General features: G+C 36.4%; 1 protein-coding gene and 1 pseudogene across 1 annotated transcript in view; both read right to left on the reverse strand.

Moving 5' to 3' along the window:
• The window catches only part of Lingo2 (leucine rich repeat and Ig domain containing 2), a 1,035,214-nt gene that overhangs the window by 1,005,970 nt on the left and 3,869 nt on the right, over positions 1 to 25,375 (reverse strand). The gene's annotated exons all lie outside the window — the stretch shown is intronic.
• LOC150065516 (large ribosomal subunit protein eL18 pseudogene) lies at positions 5,240 to 5,806 on the reverse strand (annotated as a pseudogene).

The raw sequence follows: 25,375 nt of genomic DNA on the forward strand, positions 1-25,375 counted from the left end.
TCATCAAGATATATGATGCTACAGCTCAGAAAAGAGAGATCTGAAGACTCTTTAAGATACGATTTACCCAAAGAAGTATTGCATCGAATGAAAAAAATTAATCAAAAGATTTTTAATTGTATTTTATTGTAGGACTGATGTATAGAGAGGTTCCAGTTATATTCATCAGGTAGTGGGTATATTACTTCTTGAATACTGATATCTCTTCCCATGTTTTTTCTCCTACTTCCCCTTCCTCTTCTCCTTCCCAATCATCTTGCTGTTCTGCTTCCTGAAAAGATTGTTTTTAGTATATTAAGATACACTGTGTCTGCTAGGCATCATGGCACACATTTGTCATCTCAGCTATTTTGCACAGTGGAAGGGGATCGCCCTTCAAAGCTACCTGGAGCAAAAGCCAAGGATCCTAGTTGTAAAGCAAACTTAATAGTAAAATAAAAGCCAACAAGATGGAGGAGATGGCTCAAGACATAGATGAGGAGGCCAAATCCAATCTTCCCATGGAACTGAAGCTAGAAGTTGTGAGCCTTTTAATGTCCAGCCTGAAGCCATCAGTAATCAGTTACATCATCACCACTGGGGAGGAGTCACAGCAGCTCTTTGTGGTGTAGCTTCAAAAGAGCAAGGTCCTGGTACTGGAAGCTGGCCAGGGATTAGAACATACCCCTTTTGGTTTCCAAAGCATTCTAAAATAGAAGGTACATTTCCTGGAAAGCTTGCACAGATGTTTTTCTTCTGTGATTCCCACTTCCCTCAACACTCACAGTGGGTTTTACTCCATTGGCACTCAACGGATATTTATTTAATGTACAGTAGCAAAATGTATTCATTTCCTCTGTGTCCTTTCTGTTGCTATTTAATGTCACATCCTGATGTGCTGTGGTTGTAAGGTCCCTGATGACAGCAGGGAACGGTTGAGTTCTGTAAGAGCAGTCTTCAGAAATGTTAAGTTTCCCCAGTCTTGAATTTCCTACTGTCTGTCTCTCTTTTTTACTTTTTTTCCACTACCTGCAAAATGGTGCACTTGAGAGGCACTTCATATAATATTTAAATGATATTTTACATCCAGAGTGCTTTTCATCTTTCGAGCTTCTTGAAAATAAAGTTAATTTAATAAGAAGATTAAAGAGAAGGAACCCATTCTTATAGAAAGCCCCACAAGGGGAGTAATGAGGATAGAGAAAGCATGTGGACAAGTGTATGTTCACATGTAAATATCCTCCCTTCAGTGCGGTCTGAATGCCAAAACACTGTTTAAATGCCCAAACTGAACGTGGTGAGCTCAATGTACCACATCATTTTCTCTTTTTCACTGTGAATGATTTGCTGAAATAGCTAGCTATGTTTGCAAGTGGAGAAATGCCTATAACAAAGGAGGGAGATAGGATCTGTGCATTGAAAACTGGAAAATATTTTAAAATTGACGCTCATAGTTTATCAATTAAAGTGTCCTCAAGATCACCCTAAAAGTTTTACTTAATGTCATTTTCTGCAGCTTCCCACGTGTATGTATTTTAATATATAGTACATTCAAGCTCAACAAAAGGACAATAGAGGGGGCAAAAAATGGAAAGGTGAATTTGCTTTCCAAGCATCTTTATATAAGGGAACTAAAGAATGAGAAAGTTTTAGAATATATGTGTCTCTGAGAAGTGACCACTTCCTGGGTTCGGTGAACATAGTAATTTCTGATTACTCTTAAAGTACATATTGTCCAAGGCATTTTTAAAACATACTTTACCATTAAGAATTCCTCTAGTATTTCTTGTACTTTTATTTTGGTGAAAAGGATTCATTTGGAGGACAGATAATGGAAAGGCTTGAAAAAACTTACACATACCAACAGAAAAAGTATGTTCTCAAACATAAGTGCTATTTGTAGTGAAATACATTATATGTATGAAAATACTAAAAAACAAGGCCTCATGCAGTGGCTCATGCCTGTAATCCTAGTTACCCAGGAGGCTGAAATCTGAGGATCGTGGTTCAAAGCCAGCGCAGGCATTAAAGACCATGAGACTATTATCTCCAATTAACCACTAGAAAACCAGAAGTGGTGCTGTGACTCAAGGGGTAGGGTGATAGCCTTTAGCTAAAGAACTCAGGGACAGCGCCTGCCCAGACAGAGTTCAATTAACAAAAAAAAGAAATACTAAAAATAATAATGGCTGTTTATCAGTCCCTTGTGCATATGCAGATCTGTTATCTAGCCACCCTTAAAGTCTAAACAGACTCTGCAGGGCCATCTGAGATTGATCTGAGCCTCATTCCACTGATCCTAGCTGGGTTCACTCATACGTCAGGCTGAAAAACAAGGGAATATACGAGCTCCCACTGGCCTCTACACCACAGAGTGTCTCATTTTCATCTAGGACGGCTCAGGAATGTTTTATTAGTGGGAGCAGGAATGTAAAAGAGAGTAAAGGGCAAGCTTTGGGTTGGAGGCTTCTGATGGAAAGAAACAAATCTTAAGAGGTATGGAATAAATCCAACCTCCAAAGGAGAAGACTTGGAAAGGCATTTTCAATGGGTAAAGGCAGAATGAGAAGCAAAAGTTGAAGTTAACATGCATTCAATCTGCCACCTTTGCCTATAACATGAGGACTACTGTTCATACACTGTAAATTTCCAATGCTTTCCTGACAATGTACCTAAAATAAACCTATGTGAAAAAGAGTAATTAGTAGTTAAAAATCTAAAGTTATAACTTTATAATGTCTCAGCGCTAACCTCCCTAAAATTTTACTTATAAAACAACTTACATCTTACATAATGTTTCTTCATACCCCTATTAATTTGGAAAATGGAGTGGCTAAAACAGAAATGTCCCTTTGTTAGAAAGATAGGTAAAAATCTGTTTTCTCACTCTTTTTTTCCTCATAACCTTGCTACTTCACAATTCCACAAAATAATAATAATAATAATTTACAGTAATCTCATATATCAGACTCAGAAAGGTACCTGTACAGACTATGTCTCAATCTCAAAAGTTGCTGGTTAGGGAAAAATAGTTTTCACAGACTCCCTCATTTGCTTTGTATATGCAAACAAACTGTAATTATAGGTACAGGAATCATTGTGTCTCCCTGATAGCTGCAATGAAGTTCAGTTCCTTGTACAAATAAAGAACTGACAAAAATGAAATTTGGACCAAGGTTTCTGAGGACAGGTTGTCTCACTGATGGGTTAGAGTTTTTGACAAAATATCCATCCATTTGCATAAAAATTACATCCAGGCCGGTTGAAATTTTGATTACATCTTTGAAAATCAATATATAACCAAGCCTCACTCCACTAGAGAACTGGGAAACTAAACAAAGGCAATTATAAGTCAAATTTCAGAAAGTACCTAGCCTTTTTCCCTGTATCTTATAAGATGAAAACAAGAATACATTTAAATCAATATTTATTGATAAACTGAAACTGTGTAATGAAATCCTCTTGTAGTGCCTTCACCTCTCAGGGTGCTTTCTAGATCAAGCCTCTGGTTATTCACACTGTTATTCAACTCTGCTATCAAATTTGTGGTCAGTTTAATTCCAAATTAAAAATATGATACAGCTTACTTTTGTTTAGCTTTCCCCCACCCTAACATCATTTCAAAGAAAACCAGGCCCAGTATAACTTTGAATCTTATCCATAGGTATTACATCTGAAAATTATTTCCATTTATTTTCTGTAAAAATGAAAAACATGGGAAATATAAATCAGTATCGATATATATCCCACCTCATATGCTGAGTATATAATGTAGTCTGAAAATAGAGTATTCATTTCAGTTTTTGAAAAAGTAATACACTACATCTGTTTTACTATATACTTCATACTTTAATGATGCATTAAGACTGAGCTTTTGAAAATCCTTTTTCTTTGTTAAAGAGCACTCGGTGTTGTTATATTCTAGTGACTGTTACCACAAGCAACATATTAAAAAGTCATCAGACAGATGGCTTATATAACTAGAATGAAGTATACAAAACATGATTATAATAATTAAACATTTATTAGTTGCTACTAATTATTGTAAATTTCTTAAAGCCTGATTGAAATAAAATTTGAATGAACTGACTTGTTTGTACCCATTTCGACTTACTTATCTCAGCAATAAACTCCCAAAACATGTTCTTTTGGTTTTGTTTTCATTTTTTTTTTGCTAGTCCTGGGGTTTGATTTCAGGGCCTCAGTGCTGTCCTTGGGCTTTCTCAAGGCTAGTGTGTTCTGCCACTTGAGCCACAGCACCACTTCTAGCTTTTTCTCTGTAAGTGTTACCAAGGAATTGAACATGGGTCTTTATGAATGATAGGCAAGCACTCTACCACTAGGCCAAACTCCCAGCCCCTCCAAAACATATTCGTAAGGTTAAAAAGCTCTAGCATGCCTAAAAATATAAATTATTTAATATAATATTTCTTGTTCTCAGTGCTTTTCAGTTACTCTCTTGATTGACAGAATCAACCCAAATATTGCTTCATAAATAAAAGAAAAATCCCAATTTTTAATAATTAGTTTTGTTCTAATCTAAAATAATTTAAGCATAAAAATAAAACCATAATTTCAAATAATTGAACATAAGAAATCTCAGAGCTGTAGATGTCAAACCACAAGGGTACTATACCCTGGAATTATTCTTTTATTTTAATTTCCAAACATTGTCCTTCGTTCAAAATACCCATGTTAAATATGAAAAATAATCAGAGTAATTTAAACATTATGAATATGTTTTTAAACATTTCTAACTAATCAGCTGGGCATTTTCTCGAATTTTAATAACAAAATTTTAATGTGTAGAAATTAAATTACTTACAAGGCTAGTAACAAAGGTTTACTAGTCTTCAACAGAGGCTAAATGAATAGCAGATCGATATCACATAGAAATTTTATCAGCTATGTAAGACAGGATAGAAATATCGGTATAAAAAATGGCGATCAAATATCATTGTACATGATTGTAAATATAAAAATATATAAAAGTCTGTTAGTTTATACTGAGAGAATGACCCCATGGGAATACCACCATTGCATACACTAATCCTCTGACTACACAGTCTTCAAGTCAATAAAAATGTAATCCAAACACAATTTCAGGGAGATCTTCAGCTAAAAGGTAGAGACAAGATTCACAACATTAACTTATTTCCTTAACAGTGTTCAATATGTTACATGCATTTAACTGTATCTCTTTTTTTGTTTTTTTTTTGGCATCCAAAATATCTTTAATGATGGGAGAAGGTCCAGGGTTTTAGTTTTTGTAGCCTCGGCTGGCCTGTCGGCCTCTGGCAAGCTCAAACTTCCTGCCCTGGGAGAGGACATAGGATTTGGTGTGGCTGTGCGGGGTTCCTGGAGCCCTGCCAAAGTGTGGATCCACCTCTCTGCCCTTGCGAGGACCAGACAGCAGGACAGTGCTCCAGCCTTCCAGGGAGTCCAGGGCCAGCTGGTCAAAGGTGAGGATCTTGCCCTCAGCCTTGAGGATGCGGATGCGGGCCTGGCTGCTCACAGGCAGAGCGCACACCTTGAGTTTGGTCATGTCCAGGACGCGCACGTCGTCTGTGACAGTCCCCATGACCACGGCTGTCTTGTTCTCCCGACCAGGAAGCTTCATCTTCCGGAGCATCCGGGGCAAGGACAGGGGCAGCAGGTTGGTACAACTCATGAACAACCTTTTCAGCACCACTTGGTTGAAGGTAGAGTTAGTTCGTCTGGCCAGAAACCTGTACAGCTTGATCAACAGTCTCAGGTAGATGGCCTGGCTTTTGGGCTCTTTGCGTCACACTTTGCGGTCCTTGTTGAGGAGGAAATCAGCTCTCATGATGGCGCCTCCTGCACAGCCCTAAATGTATCTTAAGTATGACTTTGGTAAATTTTTTTTTAACTCATAAGCAAAGTCAGGCACTGGTAGCTGCTTAACTATTCACAGGCTGAAAACTGAGAATCAATTTGTTTGTCCAGGCAAACAAATCTGATTGGCTCTTATCTTCAATTAACCCAGTTTGGGTTTTTTTGGTTTTGTTGTTGTTGTTTTTTTTTTTTTTAAGCCAGAAATGGCTCCAAGAGTCAGAATAACAACTATGGACAAAAATGGCATGCAAAAAAAACTCAAGCCCTGAGTTCAGAACCCAGCACCAACCTTAAAACTGAAAACTAACCATATGTGCAAATTTTGAGGCCTCAGGATTTCTAACACAATTCCATTACTTCTCATTTACAGAAAATAAGCAGAAGCTTCAGTTATATTTCCAAATTTCCTTACTCAGTCATAAAGTCTGCACAGATGTTTATACTACCACAGGTTTTTGTTTCAGGGTGGTTGGTGGTGCTTTGTTGCTTTTGTTCTGTGCAGATGCTTTTTAATAACCATTCTCATTCACTTGTGACTTGGTAGTGTTGACCTCAGTCCTAATTACCGTTATTATTTTCATTATTTTCCATCTGGCAAGTCATCTTCTCAGTCCCAAACTGTTTAATCTGCTAAGAACACAATGTTCTCAAGAGGCTTCACTGTAAGTTTTCTGTGCTATGAATACCAGCCTCAACACAACACAGCCCAGAAGTCAATGAGGTAAATTTACAAGACCAGTTCCATGAAAGACTACTGCCACATTAACAAAGTACCTACCAAGTGGCAAGGCTTGTGTTGGACTCCAAAGATATAAAGATGATTACCAATAACAGGTCTGTTGCAACTTATTTTTTGTCATGAACATGATCCCATTTGTTTTCTTACTACGGAGGTTACCTTTGAACTCAGGACTATGTTATTATCTCCAGCAAATATAATTATTTCACTAAATTAGAAGCAATGTTAATGTACAATACCCTAGACTATTAGGTAGATGATTGACCACCTACTCTAATTGTCAATATGCTATCTGCAATGAAGCTATTTGTACTCTTCAAATTCTTATCTATTGAGGGAACTGGGTTAGAAACTGTACTAACAGGAGAAGCATTTCCTGTTCTGGGAAACTCTTCACACTGTAGATACCAAAATTTGCAGATTGCCAAATCTGTTATATAGGATAGCATCATATTTGCATATAATCTATTTATATCTTCATAACTACTTCAAATCATCTCCCAACTACCTATAGTATCCAATACAATGCAATGTTATATAAATAGTGGTTGTGATCTATCATTTAGAAAATCCAAAATACATTCATATGATGGATACTGCATTAATTTATTGACTTATTATGTCTTCATATTATATTTGCATCACATGAATATATACCTTATTTTAGGGCTATCCTATAGTTTCTATAGATCCTGTCAACATCTTACTAAATGGAAATTTGAACATATATTGTGAGATTCATTAATAATAGCTGTTTGTTGTTCTAAAGATCCACTTCATAAAATATGTATCTTGTATATTTTTTACTTTTTATTGTATTTTATTGCTGGGATAATGTATAGGGAAGTTACATTAGTCAAGTAATGGGTACATTACTTCTTGAAACTTAATACCACTTCTCATGTTTTTGTCCCACTTTCCCTCTCCTCATTTCTCCCAGTCATCTTGTTTTCCCCCTTGCCTTCCCTATTTCAAATTAACAAATATATATAGTATGCCAAATAACAAAATCAGATATAGTAACCACATGAGAATAATCATAAGTGGGAAAAAAGAGAAAAGAAATAACTTCATATAGTACATTAAGAAGAACAATCACACAAGATAAATCTCTTGTTTCCATAACCTAGAATTCATTTTGTTTAGTCTAATCCTGTGTGACCATAGGTACATAGGTTTTGAGGTATTGTGATCCTCTGGAAGGAGAATCCTAGAGGTATACTAATTATTATAAATGAGGAAACCATTGAGCCTATGCTCCTTTGGGTCTGACTTACTTCACTTAATATGATTTTTTTCCAAGTCTTTCCATTTCCTTATAAATGGGGTGATATCGTTCTTTCTGATGGCAGCATAGAATTCCAATGTTTATAGATACCACATGTTGTTGATCCAGTCATCTACTGAAGGGCATTTAGGTTGGTTCTGTATCTTAGCTATGGTAAATAATGCTGAAATGAACATCATTGTGCTAGTAGCTTTAGTATGGCCTTGTTTATGGATATTTGGGTATATGCTAAGGAAAGGGACTGCTGGGTCATAGGGGAGCTCTATGTCTAGTCTTTTGAGGAATCACAATACTCTTTCCATACTGGTTGAATGAGTTTACACTCCCACCAACAGTGTAGTAGCAATCAATCCCTCCTGGCCACAACCCCACCTTTCTAACTGGAGTGAGGTGGAAACTTTAAAAACCTGAAAAAGGAAATCAAAGTAGAACTAAGGAAATGGAGAAACCTCCCATGCTCCTGAATTAGAAGAATTAACATTGTGAAAATTACAATCCTGCCAAGTGTTATCTACAAATTCAATGCCATACCCATCAATATCCCAGTTTCTTTAATGAAATAGAGGAAGCAACCCAAAAATTCATATGGAATAATAAAAGACCCCAAATAGCATAAACAATCCTTAGTGCTAGAGGAATATAAATACCAAACTTTAGACTCTATTACTGAGCTATAGTAATCAAAATGGCTTGGTACTGGCAAAAGAACCAATGGGATAGAATTGAAGACCCAAAAATCAACCTACAGACCTGTGCCTACCTACTCTTTGATAAGGGAGAAATAAAAACATGAAAGACAGCCTCTTTATGGTGCTGGCCAAATTGGTTAAGCACCTGTAGAAAACTAAAGCTGGATCCTTATATGTCACCTTACATCAGAATTAATCCCAAATGGATCAAAGACCTTGAGCTAAAAGCAGATACACTGAAAACTTTATAAGAAGGAATAGGAGTTACACTAGGATTCATTGACACAGGTCAAAACTTGCTTAATAAATGTCCAGAAACACAACAAATTAAAGAAAGTTTGGACAAATGGGACTGCATTAAATTGCAGAACTTCTGTATGGGAAAGGACATAACTAGTAAGTTAAGAGAAAATGCATAGAGTGGGAAAAGATCTTCACTAGCCATACAACAGACAAGCACCTCATATCTAAAATATACCTATAGCTCAAAAAAATTGAATCTTTCAAAAACAAATCCTCAAAGAAACAAACATTCCATTAAAAGGTGGGCTAGAGACTTAAAACATTTCTCTGAAGAAGAAATAAGAATGGACAATAGACACATGAAGAAATGCTTGACATCTATGGCCCTAAAAGAAAGGCAAATCAAAATAATTTGAGATTCTATCTCACTCCAGTTAGAATATCTATCTTTTAGAAGCTAAAAAAATTTTATAACCTTCACTATTAAAGTGGAGATTCATTTCCAAAGAAGTCATGTTGGTCACTAAGATACTAAAATAATCTGGGAAACAACGGAGCTCATATTTTCTAATGAATATCATTAATATATTTTCTGGAAATTTGGGAAGTACCACTTGCTGGAGAGTTAAAAATTCTTTCTTTGCTCTGATGATTAGAGTGTAACAAACTAGTCCCCTGTCTCAGTTCAGCAGAGGTAAAAGATTGCTTTATTGTAATGTATAGAGGAGTTACAGTTCCATTCGCCAGATAGTAGGTGCATTACTTCTCACATATTAATACCCCTTCCAGCAGAGGCAAAATATTTTTATTTGATGCTGTTTTCTTTTAGTTTTGTTGCAGTTTCCCAGCTTCTTCAGATACAAACCCAAACAGAATGTCGCTTCTGGACCCTGCAGTGTGGGGTGCAGGCTATGGTGACAAAGAGAAGTAAAATCCAGTCCATGCTGCCAAACCAGGTGGTGTCTGCCATGCAGCAGGACTGGCAGGTTCTGAGACATCTTTCAGACAAGTGTACTTTGCCATTTTCCACCCATGGATGGTCACTTTTTATAATTCATGAAAGGCAGCCTCTTCCAGTACATTCTACATAAGCATTACATCTATTTTAAAAAATGGCCTGCCTTTTGGAGGGACAGGAGCGGGAAGATGATAAAACTGGAATTGCCTGATTCCTTCTTTCTCCTTATCATTTACATCCAAACACTATTCATGGGTTTCTCCATCTCTCACTCCATAACCATTGCTTTTATTTAAGGCATATAGACTCTGACCTAGGACTCTTTGGTTTTGGTGTGATCCTTCCCACAGGCTGAGTTACTGTGAATCAACTTGATTGCCTTCCTCTATGCTTACCATCCAACCTCAGATCTCATCAATCACTATCCAGCAGGCTGTAGGCAGTGAACATCATCTCTGCTCCATCACCTCCCTCTCAGTGTGAATCAGAGTGAGGCATATTCTCTGCCACTGCCTGGCATCCTCTTTACTTTTCCACACAGTGTGATGATTTTCAAGTTACAGTTCAGATGCACTGTTGCCTGGCTTGGATTAAATGCAATACTTCTGTAGTTCTGTAATGCCTTCTGGTATCCCAGAACAAAGAAATGTGTATTTCTCTATTATTTTATCCCTTGAAAAGTAACTCTATTCACTTTTATAATGCCAATGCAGTCAGTCTCTGGTACCTGGGATGCTTTCTCAGAAACTCTGTACTTTGTGGATACCAAAATATGCAGATACCCAAGTTTCTTATGTAAAGTCACATAGTATTTGCATATAACCTATGCATTCATTTACAAACATTTTTCAACATCTCTCAACTACCTATACTAACTCAAACAATGTAAAGCTATGTAAAGTTATGAAGTTGTTAATATTAAACAACTTAAGTAGTTATTAAGATGTTACTATGATGTTAATAAGATAATGAAGCTGGGTGCTAGTGGTACATATTTGTAATCTTGGATTTTAAGGGAGTTAAGATCTGTTGATTTCATCTCAAAACCAGTCCAGGCAGAAAAATTCAAGATGGTGAGATTTTTGTCTGTAATTAACCATTGAAAGCCAGAAGTAAAGATGTGGCTTAACTGGTATACTGCTGAGGCTCAGGCTCTGACCTCAAGCCCAGGACTGGCCAAATAAAAAAAAGGACAAATGAGAATATGAGTTCAAATTGCAGTGCTGGTACACATATGTGCACACATGTGTGTACATACACAGAGATACTAATAAGACGAGTGTTCTTATTTGAACGTATGCAATATTTTCCAAATATTTTAAGAATTTTTAATATTTACCTTGTCTCAGGAATTATATTTTGGCTATAAATATGTAATTGCTACAACAGATATAGGATTTTCAAAAACATTATTAATAGCTGGGCACCCACTTCTGGCTCAAAAAGTCTGTAAGAGGGTTGGGGCCAGGAATTTGGCCTAGTGGTAGAGTGCCTGCTTAACATGCACGAAGACCAAGGTTTGGTTCCTCAAAGCTCCCCCATGACCCAGCAATTCCACTACTTGGCATTTACCCAATCATCCAGAAACGAGGACATACTAAATCCACCAGCACAACAATGTTCATTGCAGCACTATTTACCATAGCAAAGATATGGAACCAACCTAGATGTCCCTCAGTTGATGAATAGATCAATAAGATGTGGTATTTGTACACAATGGAATTCTATGCTGCTGTCAGAAAGAATGACATTGCCCCATTTGTTAGGAAATGGAAAGACTTAGGAAAAATCATATTAAGTAAAGTAAGCCAGACTCAAAGGAACTTAGGCTCAGTGGTTTCCCTCATTTTTCATAATCAGTAGAAACCTTGGTCTCTCCTAGCACAGATTTGCAATAGAGCAAAACCTTGATACATAAGACCATATAGTATGATGCTAAATGAAAGGATCTCTAGGATATAGAAACATAAGCCATATAATGAATGATTGTTGTCCTTAAGGTACTATGTTATCTCTCATCTCTTTTGCTGTCCCTTGGTTATCTCATATTGTTACAGTATCTCACTTTGTTACCTGATATATCAGATATATTTGTATTTGGTTATTTGAAATTGGATAGGAAACGGGAAAAGAAGATGAGGGGTGGGGGTGGGGGAGAGGGATATGGGGACCAAGACAGATGGAAGGGTATCAATGTATGTGAATTAATGCACCTTCTATCTGGCAAATATCATGTAACCCTTCTATTAATTACAATAAAAAATATATTAAAAAAAAAAAAAAAGAAAAGCCAGAAGTGGTGCTGTGGCTCTCGTGGCAGAGGACTAGCCTTGAGGAAAGCCTAAACACAGAGCTCAGGCTCTGAACTCAAGCCCAGGACTGACAAAAACAAAAGTCTGTAAGAGGGGCCTTGAGTTTGGCCTAGTGGTAAGAGTGCTTGCCTAGCATGCACAAAGACCCAGGTTCGATTCCTTGGTACCACATGCATAAGAAAAGCCGGAAGTGGTGCTGTGGCTCACGTGGTAGAGCACTAGCCTTGAGGAAAGCATAAAGACAGTGCTCAGGCCTTGTGCTCAGTACCCATGTATGCCAAAAAAGAAGAAGAAGAAGAATAAGTTTGTAAGACTCTTATCCCCTGTTAACCACCAAAAAGCTATGACTTAAGTGGTAGAGTGCTAGCTGGCCTTGAACACACACATACACAACACACACACACACACATACACACACACACACACACACACAGAGCTCAGGGACAGAAAAATTTATGTCAAAATATATATGCACACAAAAGTATCTGTCACACACACACACACACATACAATAAAAATGATAATAGTGCAAGAATGATCAAAAAGCTTGTAAAACTGAATAACAATACTTCAAGTTGTATCAAGTCAGATAAAACAAAACAACCTAGAAGAGAAATAGAAAATAGCTTTAAATAAGCCATTATTAGTCATTGCTTGCTAATTATTCAGAACATTTTGGATGAATGTCAAAAGAGAAAGGACTACTGCTTGGGTCTAGAGTGCTCCCATAGGCACAAAGGCAAGGGCTTGGCCTCAGCCATTGCCAGTTTCTGGGAATTGGAGGAGGCAAAGCTTGGCCAGAGGAAGTAAGTTGCTGTTACTGGAGATGTGCCTCCCACAAGTATATTCTACTTCCAGAACCATTCTCTCTCTATCTCAGGCTCTGAAACTGTCATTGTCCTTGTCTCTGTCTCTGCATCAGTCTCTGTCCCTTTCTCTGTCTGTCTCTGTCCCTCCCTCCTTTTTTCCTTCCCTTCCTTTCTTCCTTCCTTCTTTCCTTCCTTTCTGAATCCCATGAGATGAACTGCATCTTTCATGTATGGAAGATTTTAACTGAGATTCTTCTGATGACACAGATAATTCAATTCAACAGTAATACGTGCTCAGTTTAAACATGAATGCCACTAGGCTCTATGGCTCATGCCTGTAATCCTAGCTACTCAGTAGGCTGAGATCTGAGAATCAGGGTTCAAAGCCAGTCTGGGCACTAAAAAGTCTATGAGACTTATCTCCAATTAACCACTAGAAAACCGGAAGTGGGGCTGTGGCTCAAGGGTGATAGCCTTGAGATGAAGAGCTCAGGGATAGTGCACAGGCCCAGAAATCAAGCCCCATCTCCATGTCCGATAAAAAAAAATTCCCTACTTCATGAATGGACATAGTAAATTAACTTCTAACATCTGCACCTAAAAAGGCAATAGTTATCTACCATCTGTGGGGAAAAAAAGATAAAATTATACAAACCAACTGTATATGTTCTGAGTTACATGAGAAACCTCAGGTTACAATGGCTGAAGAAAGCCAGGCATGGTAACTCATGCCTATAATCCCAGCATTTAGAGGATGAACTCAGGAGGAGGATCATAAATTTGAGTTTAGCGTAGACTACACAATGTGAATCTAATTTAAAAATGGGGGGTGTGAAGCTGGACATGGGGGCTCATGCCTGTAGTCCTAGCTACTCAGGAGGCTGAGATCTGAGGACTGCAATTCAAAGCCAGCCCTAGAACTAAAGAACAGGAGACTCTTGTCTCCAGTTAATCAGTAGAAAATGGGAAGTGGTACTGTGGCTCATGGGATAAGGAAGTAGCCTTGAGCTGAAGAACACAGGGACAACCCCTAGGCCCAGAATTCAAGCCCCATGACCCACCAAAAAAAAATAACTAGGGGAGACAAAAACAAAGAAGGAAGAAACAATGGGAAAGAAAGAAGGAAGGAAAGAAGGATGGAAGGAAGGAAGGAAGGAAGGAAGGAAGGAAGGAAGGAAGGAAGGAAGGAAGGAAAAGTGTTTCATATTTTACAGGTTTTGAACATATCGTTCAATATTCATTTGATTAATGGTTATAAGCATCAACCACAAAATGCATGAATTTGTCCAACTGTCTTGGCTTCATGAGACTTGCAGAGAATCTTGAGACTACTTCCAATCAAGAAAGCAATCTCTAGCATCCATTTACATATATTTCTTCTCCACACAACTTCCAAGTCTCATAAAAGATCTGAGATTTCTTCTGCTGCTCTTATACTTAACTCACGGATGATCAATTACTCTCCTTATATATCTTTTCTACTTCTATTATTTCTTAATAGTATCATCACCCTATTCAACATGCAAGTTGAGGTTACATGATAGTACAAAGGAGATTACAATTTACAGAAAAAAATAATAATCACGGTTTTCTCTTACTACTTTGAACTTTGGAACAAGCTCCTAAGTTCTACCATAATATTGATAAACAAGCTTTGGCATGTGTGAATACTGAAAGTGTCCTTAGTGCTGCAGGACTAAGGCATGCAAAAGAAAACTACAATGTTTTTCCTTAAAAACAAATTGTATTCTGGGCTCGGTCATGGCCTAGTGATAGAGTGCTTGTCTAGCATGCATGAAGACTGGGGTTCAATTCCTCGGTAACATATACATAGAAAAAAGCTGGAAATGGTGCTGTGTCTCAAGTAGTAGACCTATAGCCTTGATAAAAGCCCAAGGACAGTGCTCAGGCTCTGCGCTCAAGCCCCAGGACTGCCAAAAAAATAATAACAATAATCTTTAAAAATTGTATTTGCCAGGCAATGGTGGCACTTGGCACACCTGAAGCAATGTAGAATCCTAGCTACTGGAATCTGGAATCCTAGCTACTCAGGAAGTTGAGATCTGAGGTCTGCAGTTCAAAGCTAGACCAGGCTGAAAGTCCATGAGATTCATATCTCCAATTAAGCACCATAAAACTGGAAGTGGCACTGTGGCTTAACTATTAGAGCACTAGCCTTGAGCTGAAGAGCTCAGGGACAGCCCCCATGCCCAGAGTTCAAGCCCCATGCCTGACCAAAAAGTATATATTCATAAACAGCTTTATTAAACTGAAACTCTTTTGTGCAACAACTTAAAGATAATTTAATTTTTAATGTTGCGATTTAATGTGATGCAAAAGATAAACCCAAATTAATCTATTATGACAGAAATACAATGTGTGAAAGTATACACAGAAATTGAGATCTCATGAGGACTATATAGAAATTTTTCTACATGGCAGAGAAGAGTAATAAAAGCTATCAGAGATGATAGAACATACTTCAGTAACACCAGATATCCTCATCTGTTATGTCATCTGCCTCCTTACATTTCCTCATTATAGTTCAAAGAGGGTTTCATATATATCACATACCTCTCTCTTCTAAACCTCTTTAAGTCCACTGAATTGCATATTAGTAAACTCAGCAGCCTAAATATTTAAGCCATAGAATGAAGTGATGGAATTTCACAAGATTGTCAAATGGTGTCAGTGTCCAGTATGCTATCTATTTCAAAGTATGTCATTTGGTTCTAAGAAATATACTGAAAGACATATCACTCTTGGGAAGACAGTCAAGTGACTAGTATGTACAAACATCAACCCTTTATTAACCTAGCCTAGGAGAGTTTGCAACTGTTTTTTCTTAATCTACATAAAAATCTGCGATGCTAAAATTCATTAAGTGTTAATGAGATCATATCCAAGACATTGTCCATGAAAACTTCTACCACTGAGGATGGCTTAGATATTTAAAATATGATTATATTTGCCATGGAGTATCACTGAGAAGACAGTGATAAAACAATAATGAATAGGTCAAATAATAATATTTACAAAGTCATAATGATAAATGCACATGGGAATGGTTTATAAATTCCAACCACATCATATTCCATTTACAGAAATAAGATTTAGTAGATGCTTTTATAGGTTTGTTGAAGTCAGAATTGTACAGTGTGTGCAAGCTTAATTTATTAATGAGCAACACACATTTTCCTTCTCTAAAGTTTCACTATCTCAACATACACAAACCTCAAATTGTTTCATATTACTTATGAGACAATCAGTCTGAAAAATCAATTCGCTAACTGTTTAAGTCAGAGCAAAATTTAGGAATAAATGTGCAGTGACTGCCAACAACTGTTTTAGCATGAGTCCTCTGAAAATGGCAAGAATAAAGACATATTTCTTAAATACCTTCAGCAAATTTTTACTTAATGACACTTCCTGAAACACCAAGAACTTTAATGAGCACCAAGTGAATATATACCACAGATACAGTGCCATCTTGATTTTAGCAAAAGAAATAATAATCTTCCACAATTTCCCATAAATCATTTAGTAATTCCTTCAGAGAGAACCTGAAATTACAATTGTAGGCAAATATATTTTTAAATTCATTTTATGAATGACTTTAAAATACTGAATGGTAAGGCTATTTTCAAATGATCTTGTAGCATATATCCTGTTACCAATGACTATAAACATGATGTTAAAATGAGACATACCAGTAATGGCTTCAAGTTGGGATCCAAGTGTAAAAAGTAATAGTTGGCAAGTATGTCAGCTATAACAAAATACCTAAGAAACACTACTTGAAGCAGGAAAGGTCATTTGGGCTCTTGATGAGAGACAGAACATTTTATGGGCATTTGACTCTTTTCCTTTAGGCTTTAGTGAGACAGACTACCATGAGAGAAAGGCAATGGGGAACAGAAAAGCTTCTCATCAAATGCTAGCCATAATAAAGAGAGAGAGGAAGAGGAAGAAGGAGAGAGAATGGAGGAGAGAGGGCGAAAGAGGGGAAGAAAAGGAAAAAGAAGAAGGGGAGAGAAGACTGGGAAGGAGAAAAAAGAGGGGATGGAGAATGAGGAGTAAAATGGAAAAGGGAAGGGGGGAAAGAGAAGAAAGAAGAGAAGCAGAAGGAGGAAAAGAAAGTTGGAAGAAAAAGGAATAGGAGGGAAAAGAGGGAGGGAGAGACATTTTCCTATAATCCATTCAGTTATAAACAAATCAATAGATTCATTTATTGATGAGGTTAATACCCTCAGGATCCAATAACCTTACATTTGCATCAACATTTGGGAGGCAAAACTTGATAGCTCATGATGTATATTCAAACCATAGGAGCACATATTCATGCCTTCAAGAACCTTTAAAGGAACTGGGAGTTTGGCCTAGTGGTAGAGTGCTTGCCTAGCATACACCAAGACTGGGGTTCTATTCCTCAGTACCACAAATGGAGAAAAAAGCCAGAAGTGGTGCTGAGGCTCAAGTGGTAGAGCTCTAGCCTTGAGAAATTCCAAGGACAATGCTCAGACCTTGAGTTCAAGCGCCCAGGACTGGCAAAAAAATAGAACCTCTGAAAAGCATATATACATGCTATGTGTCATATTTTGCTCTGGTAATAAGCAATCATTTAATTTTAGTCGTTGAAAGTCTAAAAAGACTAATGCTTTTTATGTAACACTTTTTTGTAGTTTAGTTATAGCCAGAGTCTGGCTATTTTCACTGAAGTTTCAGTGGCTCATGCTAAGTTGTTGACTTAGCATCAAATTAAGTTGCTTATTGCACTGTCTGAAGGTAAAAACCAACCTCCAAAAAATTTCATACTGGGTAAACCAATCAGTGGCAGTTGTCACTTTGCTCACTATTCACTGGTCACAACTGGTCACAGGGCCTCCGCCACAGAAAATCAGAGAATACCACTGAACTATGCATCCAGGAAGCACATGGTCAGAACTGTTTGAGATTATTCACATCCACCACCCCACCACAAAGGTAAATCCAAGAAATACTGGAAATGAGAAAGAATCTGCCAAGCCTAAAGGAAGTTTATTACAGGTTTATACTGAAACCAGTCAAGTCTTTCTGTACCTTCCCTAACTTTCTGAGATTCAACCCTGGAGAAATCTGATGTAGCAAGCATGGAGGTCAAGTAGAAAGCTGCAGGAAAATCTGATCAACTTCCCTATTTTCCAAATAAGTCGCCAGCTTAAATGAGGCTATAACTAAATTGGGATACATGTCAACATTTCGAATTTCCAAACTGGAAGAATGGAACATAGAGGAAATTACCATTTTTTTCATATGATTCTAAAAGAGTGACACAATAAAATATGGGGCCTATCTGAAATTCCATTCATAATACCAGACTTCGTGCCATAGAGTGGCTTTGAATGAAGAATAGAAGTGAAAGGGAGAGAAGCTACTTTTCTTAAACAAGAAGCACACATGTAAAAATGTGTACTAGATGAGTGATACATTTCAGTGAATGCTAAGATCAAGGAGAAAATAATTGGGAGGATAAGACTTCAAAGTGACTTCAAATAAAAGCACAGCAAACAGGATGCCTTTAGAATACCAGAGTAAAACAGAACATAGAACCCAGAAAATTTCCGAAGCATTAAAATAAAAAGCTATTACTGCAAGAGTAAAAAAGTTTAGAAATCAAGTTAAAACTACCCTGGAGTTTTTCCTAAGATGCATGAAACTAGAATTAAAGATAAGGATGCTATGAGTGTCTTACTTCAGTCAAAAACATGTAGGAAAATCATCCATCACAAGAAAATGAATGGCAGAAAATTTGATTAGATTCTGTAACACTGGCCAAATAGCAATCTTGGAGAGAGAAAAAAGAACATAATTTATTTCCAACAAACTAGATTTAAGCAAAGAGTAATAACCCTTATGCTATCAGATCACATTAACAGTGGCTCTCCCAGAAGCAAACTATCATTAAATCAGTAACCATTTGATCCTTGAATTTTCCTCATTCATTAAGACAGACAGCATCAAAGGAGAAAGTAGGAAGTAGGTCCTTGGAAAAGGAAGGCATTCAAAATCTACAGGGAAATGTAGATTATTTTAAATATGCTGGTTGCAATCTGAAGAGTGGGTACAAACAGGTACTTGTTAGAAAACAGTTCTAATAGTTACAGACCTGTTTAACAACTTCATTCAGAGAATACATAACTACATTAAGGTTGTTAGCCAGTCACATACAATGAGATTTTTAACCTACAATTGTCTTTCTACTATTATCCTTCAATAATCTATAAAATGAAATGCATAGTAGATAAAGATCTGAATAAATTATAAAACAACACTGTAAATCCATTAGAAGTGAAAATTCAAGTTCATTAGTTTTCTTTTGCTTTTCTGTACAAATGTTCATTTAGTTCATAGAAGTATGCAATTACTTGCATTTTAAATTTATTGTATGAATTGTATCAATGTCTTTTGATTATCTGCTTGGTACAGGAATGGCTCCTTAGTACAGTTATGGAATTGTAAGTTATTTATATCTGTGATTTTCCTGTCATCAAGAACTACATTTTGGTCTAGGACTGTGGCCTAGGAGTAGAATGCATCCCTAGCATGAATGAAGCCCTAGATTCAATTCCTGGGTACCACATACACAAAAAAAGGTGGAAGTGGTGCTGTGTAAGGACAGTACTCAGGCCCTGAGTTCAAGCCCCAGGACTGGCAAAACAAACAAACCAAAAAACAGTATGACTGCCATTCTACATAGAAAACTAACATTTCAAGAGATTAAGACATTGCTCAGGTGCAGTAACTAGCAACCAAATCTGAAATACCATTATGGTTTAGAATATAATGCAAAACCAAGTGCTTTACAAGGCACATTTTGATACATTCTAGGAATAGTTAATGAGAACTATGTCTCAAATTTCTAAAACAGTGAGGCAGGAGAAAAGTTTTCTAACACTTGGATCCCATTTGAGAAAGATATACATGGGGCAATGAACAAAAATACCAACATTTCCAAATGCATATGTATTGTAAAAGGCAGGTGATGGCATTGTGCCCTGAGTCTCTGAAGGAGTTTATTGAAAATGTGATGGCAGGCTAGTGTTTAAAAGAGTGAATCATTATCCCTTATGACCTAGAAAAGACAGACTATTGCAGATGCAGGAATTCCAAGGCACAAAGCCTTGGATAGGCATTCATAAAATGAATGGTTTCATTAGTAGATTGTTTTATTTCAATTTTGTTTTGTTCTGGAGTTGAACTCATTGACTAACTATAGGCAGGAGCTCTACATTTGAGATAATCCTCCAGGCCTTTAGCTTTAGTTATATTTTGATTAAGATCTCATGGTTCTGTCTGGGCCAGCTTTGAACTACTGTCCACTTCTGTAAATCTCCTGAACAGCTGAACCACCACAACAGCTGGCCTATATTTTTTCAAGAAAAAGCAAATTCTGTATATCTAGTGTAATGATTATACATTTTACTTTCTTTTGAACCTTTTGGTTTAACATTGTTTTTCTTAATAAACTCCACAGCCTCATGATGTATTAACTCCTATAAATATTTATGTCTAAGGAAGTTGTATAATAATGTTGGGCCCACACAGACAACAAGTATAGTCCTGGTTGTTGTTGTTATTGTTGTTGTTGTTGTTGTTATTTCAGTTCCAGTACTAAGCATTGAACTAAGGGCCAGGGGAACTGTCCCTATTTTCTCCAGGCTGGTGTCACTTGAGACACAGCTCCACATCAGGCTTTTTGGTAGTTAATTGGAAATGGGAATCTCACAGGCTTTCCTTCCTGGGCTGACTTCAAACTGTGATTCTTAGGAAAACTTTCCAGACATGAGCCACCAGTGCATGGCTTTGTTTTCTTATTGCACCTTTCCTTGGTATTGTTATCTGTGTAATAATCAATTTCTAAGGATAATTTGACAAATAATTCACTTCTAAGGAGTTCCTTGAAAAGTGAGGAATTCCTATTAGTGATTTCATTTGTGTCTACATTTATTTCATGGGGAGATATTTATTCAGTCTGAATTTGGTATCTGTCAACAGTTCATTTCTAGAACATTTATCTGTCATAAATTTTATTTGATGAATTGACCAATTAAAAGAGTTTTGGAAATTTATGTATTTGTGCAGCCTTCAAAATACCACAATATGATTATAGAATACTTCCATGACTGTCCTCCCTCATCCTCCAAAAAAGACTATTCATGTCCATTTAACAACCATTTATAGTCACACAGTATTCCTACTCTCAGTTCCAGGCAATCATCAACCTACTATCAATTCTACTGGCATGTTTATCTGTATAATTTATTAAAATAGAAGAATATCATACATGGTCTCACACTTCTGAATGAGATTCTACTGAGTGGACATACATTATTTGTTTAACCACTTACTAAGGGATGTTGTGTGGAACATTTGAACCACAATTCCTTTCAAATATAAGGAGTCAGAATTATCTCTTTCTTCTTGATTGCATCTAATGTATCCATGTAGATGCAGACAATATTTCTGAGGATACACCCGTGAAAGAAAAATGTACGCCAACTTTTAGGCACATATGTATCTTACAGGTATTTCAATAGTAATTACTTAAATTTCACTTCTGTTTACTGGCAAGAGGGAGTTTGCTTTTAAGTGTGGAAGGAGATGGAAACTGTCAAAATATATTTTTAGCAAGTATAAATGTAAGAAAGAGGAGTAGGAAGAGCAGGGTAAGAGAGAGTGGTGGATGGGAGTATTGTTGAGAATATATTGTACACAGGTGTAGAAATATCACAATAAAATGCCCTTAAATATTCTTGAGATCGATGTAGTCAGTTTACAATGTCAGTAGTTGGATATATGTGTGCACATTTATTTATGCATAGACGTATGCATAGTTGGATGCATAGCATATATGTGCATATTTTCATGCATAGGATATATTCATTCATGATTGTTCAGAGAGAATTCTAAGTATAAAATAGAATATATAAAGCATAGATAGTTTTTGCATTTATTGACAAGCCAAAGCCCAATGAAATCGAAGAAGATGGAAGCTATTTCCGTTGGAACAATGAAGCTCATCATTCCAAAAATCAACATTTTTCACAGGATCCTATTTTTTAGGCTCTTCTAGTACCCTAGGAGCAATACAGTTTTTATGCTAATTATTTTCCTTCATGCTGGCTACTAGATAGATATCTTGCAGCTAACCATAGTTGCATTATAATAGAATGGAATTGTATAAGGACAGAAAACCCTCTTATGCAGTCCAACTTAGAATCCATTTCAAGAACTGTATAGTGCTACATCCAGAAACTAAAATGTATTTGATTTCTACATAGACTACTGTCATGCTGAAATCTGGTTATGACTGTTGAAAAGACAATAATTCTCTCTTTATAGGCACTTTGGTATTGCGTTCTATTATATGTGCAACAAGGAGGCAATATGTTTCTAACCTAAGTTCCTAGATCTGTATTTAGTCTTAAGAGTTTTTAGTGAAAAGAATCATCTTGCCAATGACTCCAAAATTCTAGGCAAGAAATGGTATTCATCTTACACTTGTAACTAGTAGTAAGAATCAGTTCTTACTATTAACTAGTGATTCCATTAAGAAAAATAACAATATTCTAGTTTCCACTCCTAGTAGGCCTCACAGTTTATCAAAAGAGCGCATAATTATTTCAACTGTGGCTTTTAAGTTTTTCTAGATCTATGAGTCATTAACATGTACTGTATTCTCACTGGCTTACTTGGTGAAAATAATTTATAATCAATATGATTTGATATTAGAGTCACAGAAATAAAATAGGACAAATGAATTTTCAAGTTTGTGTTTCACTCCATAGATTAAACTACTGAGTAAAGATAAATTGTACAAGTTCAGTTATTTTTGAAATTTCAGTGCCCACTTTAAATGAATATAGTAATAGTTGTTATTGGTGGAAAATAGATAAAGATAGAGACAGGAAGATATATTGCTATATATACTTATCATAATATCAAATACATCATATGTGTGAAGCAAGGAAAGATATATACAAGAGGAGAAGGAAAATGTCTGATAGTAGATAAAATCAGAATTCTATTGAATCATTCTTATTAAGAAGTATTTTACTTTTCTTTATTTCTTTTTATGTCCTCATATTTATTTCAAAAGAACTCAGGTTTCTCACATAGTAATGACAGTGTCATCCCTCATATGTATGTGCTAACTTAAATTTGATTATTATAACAAGTATTAATTGCTCATATAAGAGAATATATTCCTACTGGGGACATAAAATATCTCCTTACAGAAAATACAAGTGGTTAATTTTTCCTCAAAGTTAGCACTATACCACTTGAGTCATAGCCCCACTTCTTGGGTTTTCTGTGTAGTTAATTAACGATAGAAGTCTCACAGATTTTTCTGCCAGGTCTGGCAAACCATGATTCTCAGATCCGAGCCTCATGAGTAGGCAGAATCACAGGCTTGAGCCACTAGCATCCAGCCGAAATCACAATTTTTTAAAATTTTATTGTCAGGGTAATATAAGGTAATTAGTATATTACTTCCCGAACATTGTTAACCCTGCCCATATTTTTCTCTCATGCCTTCCCAAGTTGTAAAGTTCATTTCCAACATATTATCTTGTGAATATCACTACTATATTGGTTCATCCTTTGTCCTTTGTCTCATCATCTTGTTTTTCCCCTTCCCTTCCCTAATTTGAATAAACAAATAAACGTATAAACAATACACCAGGTACCAGTCAGATACAATAACAACAAGAGATAACCCATAGGAAAAAGAAACAAAAAAGAAAAGAAATAACTTTACATATTTCACTGAAAACAACAATCCAAAGGTAAACCTCTTGTTTTCATATCCTGGAGTTCATTTTGCTTAGCATCATCCCATATGGTCATAAGCACATAGATATTGGGCTATTGTGATCATCTACTAGGGCTATCCTAGACATATATTAATTATTACAAGTGAGGGAAACCATGGTGCCTATGTTCCTTTGGGTCTGGCTTACTTCAATTAATATGATATTTTCCAAGTATTCTTTAAATGTTTTTCATTTGCTGTTTTTAAAATGTTCTATCTGGCATCTACATGGACCCTGAAAGTTTTCTTTTTCCTAAATTCCAAACCACAAATAAACACATCTTAAGCCCCAAAATAGAATAACCACATATAAATTTTTCTGTAGTAGTGCAACCAACATTGAGCCTTAGCCATGTGCTGGTGGCTCAGGTCTGTAATCTTCCCTACTCAACAGGCTGAGATCTGAGGATCGCAGTTCAAAGCCAGCCCCAAGCAAAAAAGACCATGGAGACTCTTATCTCCAATTAAGGAAGTGGTGCTCAAGTAGCAGAGTGCCAGACTTGAGCTGAAGAGCTCAGGGTCAGCGCCCAGGACCAGAGCTCAAGGCCCAAGAACAACAACAACAAAGCATTAAGCCTTAGAAAAATAAGAGAACATTCTGAGAGCAACACTATTAGTCAAAAGAGACATGTAACAATTCAAATCTTCTGAGGTCCACTCCAGTACTTCTTTACTGCTTGTCTATGGTGCTTCCCAGTGTCACCAAGTCAGTCTCTCTTGGGAGATTTTTAAATCAAGGACTTCCTACCTCAGGACATTAAAGAACCTTTTGGCAACTGTATCCAATGAGTGTATTCCTTTTATCACTCTTGGTAAGCAATAGAAAATAATGTTTACTGAAATCAACTAAGGTTTTCTAAGACACAAGTTACTAATTTCTGAACAGATATACATGAACAAAGTGTGATTCCTCTATTTTCTTAATATGAATATTTCCCATGTGAATTACACTGGCCAATTTGCCTTACACAAATAGCAATTACATGTAAGTCTCTCAACATACAAATGCAGCATGTTGCTAAGCATTCAATCTATCTACAATGACTGTGTCTTTCTATATCCTCGAAACAAAAGCCACTATTAGACAACCAACTGCTAGCTGAGCCTCCTCTAAAATCTCATTATAATGGGATTTTCTTGATGTAAAATCCAAACATTAATGCTCCTACTTAAAAATTAAGTAATGCACTGATTATTGTTAAATAATTACAAATCAGAATGCATTTCATTCTGCAAGAAATAGGTTGGGGAAGGAAAGAAAGGGAGAAAAAAATATCCCCCCCCCAAAAAAGGCCTGGTCAAAGAAATGGTGGTTAAAAGAACAAATTATAAAGGTAAATGCGACCTGACAGGTATGTCTGTTACATTGGATTTCATCTGTTCCTCCTATTCATCGTTCATTTCCTGATCAATTACCTTTGCAAGTCTCAATTTATTTTCTTTCAGGAAACAGAACAGTCTATGCTTAAATAGTGTTCAAAAGTCTTAATACCAAAGTAACATTTAAAGTATAAAAAGATATTGTTGACATATCTCCTTATCAAAATTAAAACTGGAGCCCCCAGTGGCTGCTAGAACTGTTAAAGAGAGAGAAATGTTCATGTAAAATTAGAAAGTTGATTTTTTTTCAATCGAATATGTTGTCTT

This window comes from Megascapheus bottae, chromosome 3 (genome assembly GCF_031878675.1).
Source record: "Megascapheus bottae isolate mThoBot1 chromosome 3, mThoBot2.hap1, whole genome shotgun sequence".
Taxonomy (NCBI): Eukaryota; Metazoa; Chordata; class Mammalia; order Rodentia; family Geomyidae; genus Megascapheus; species Megascapheus bottae.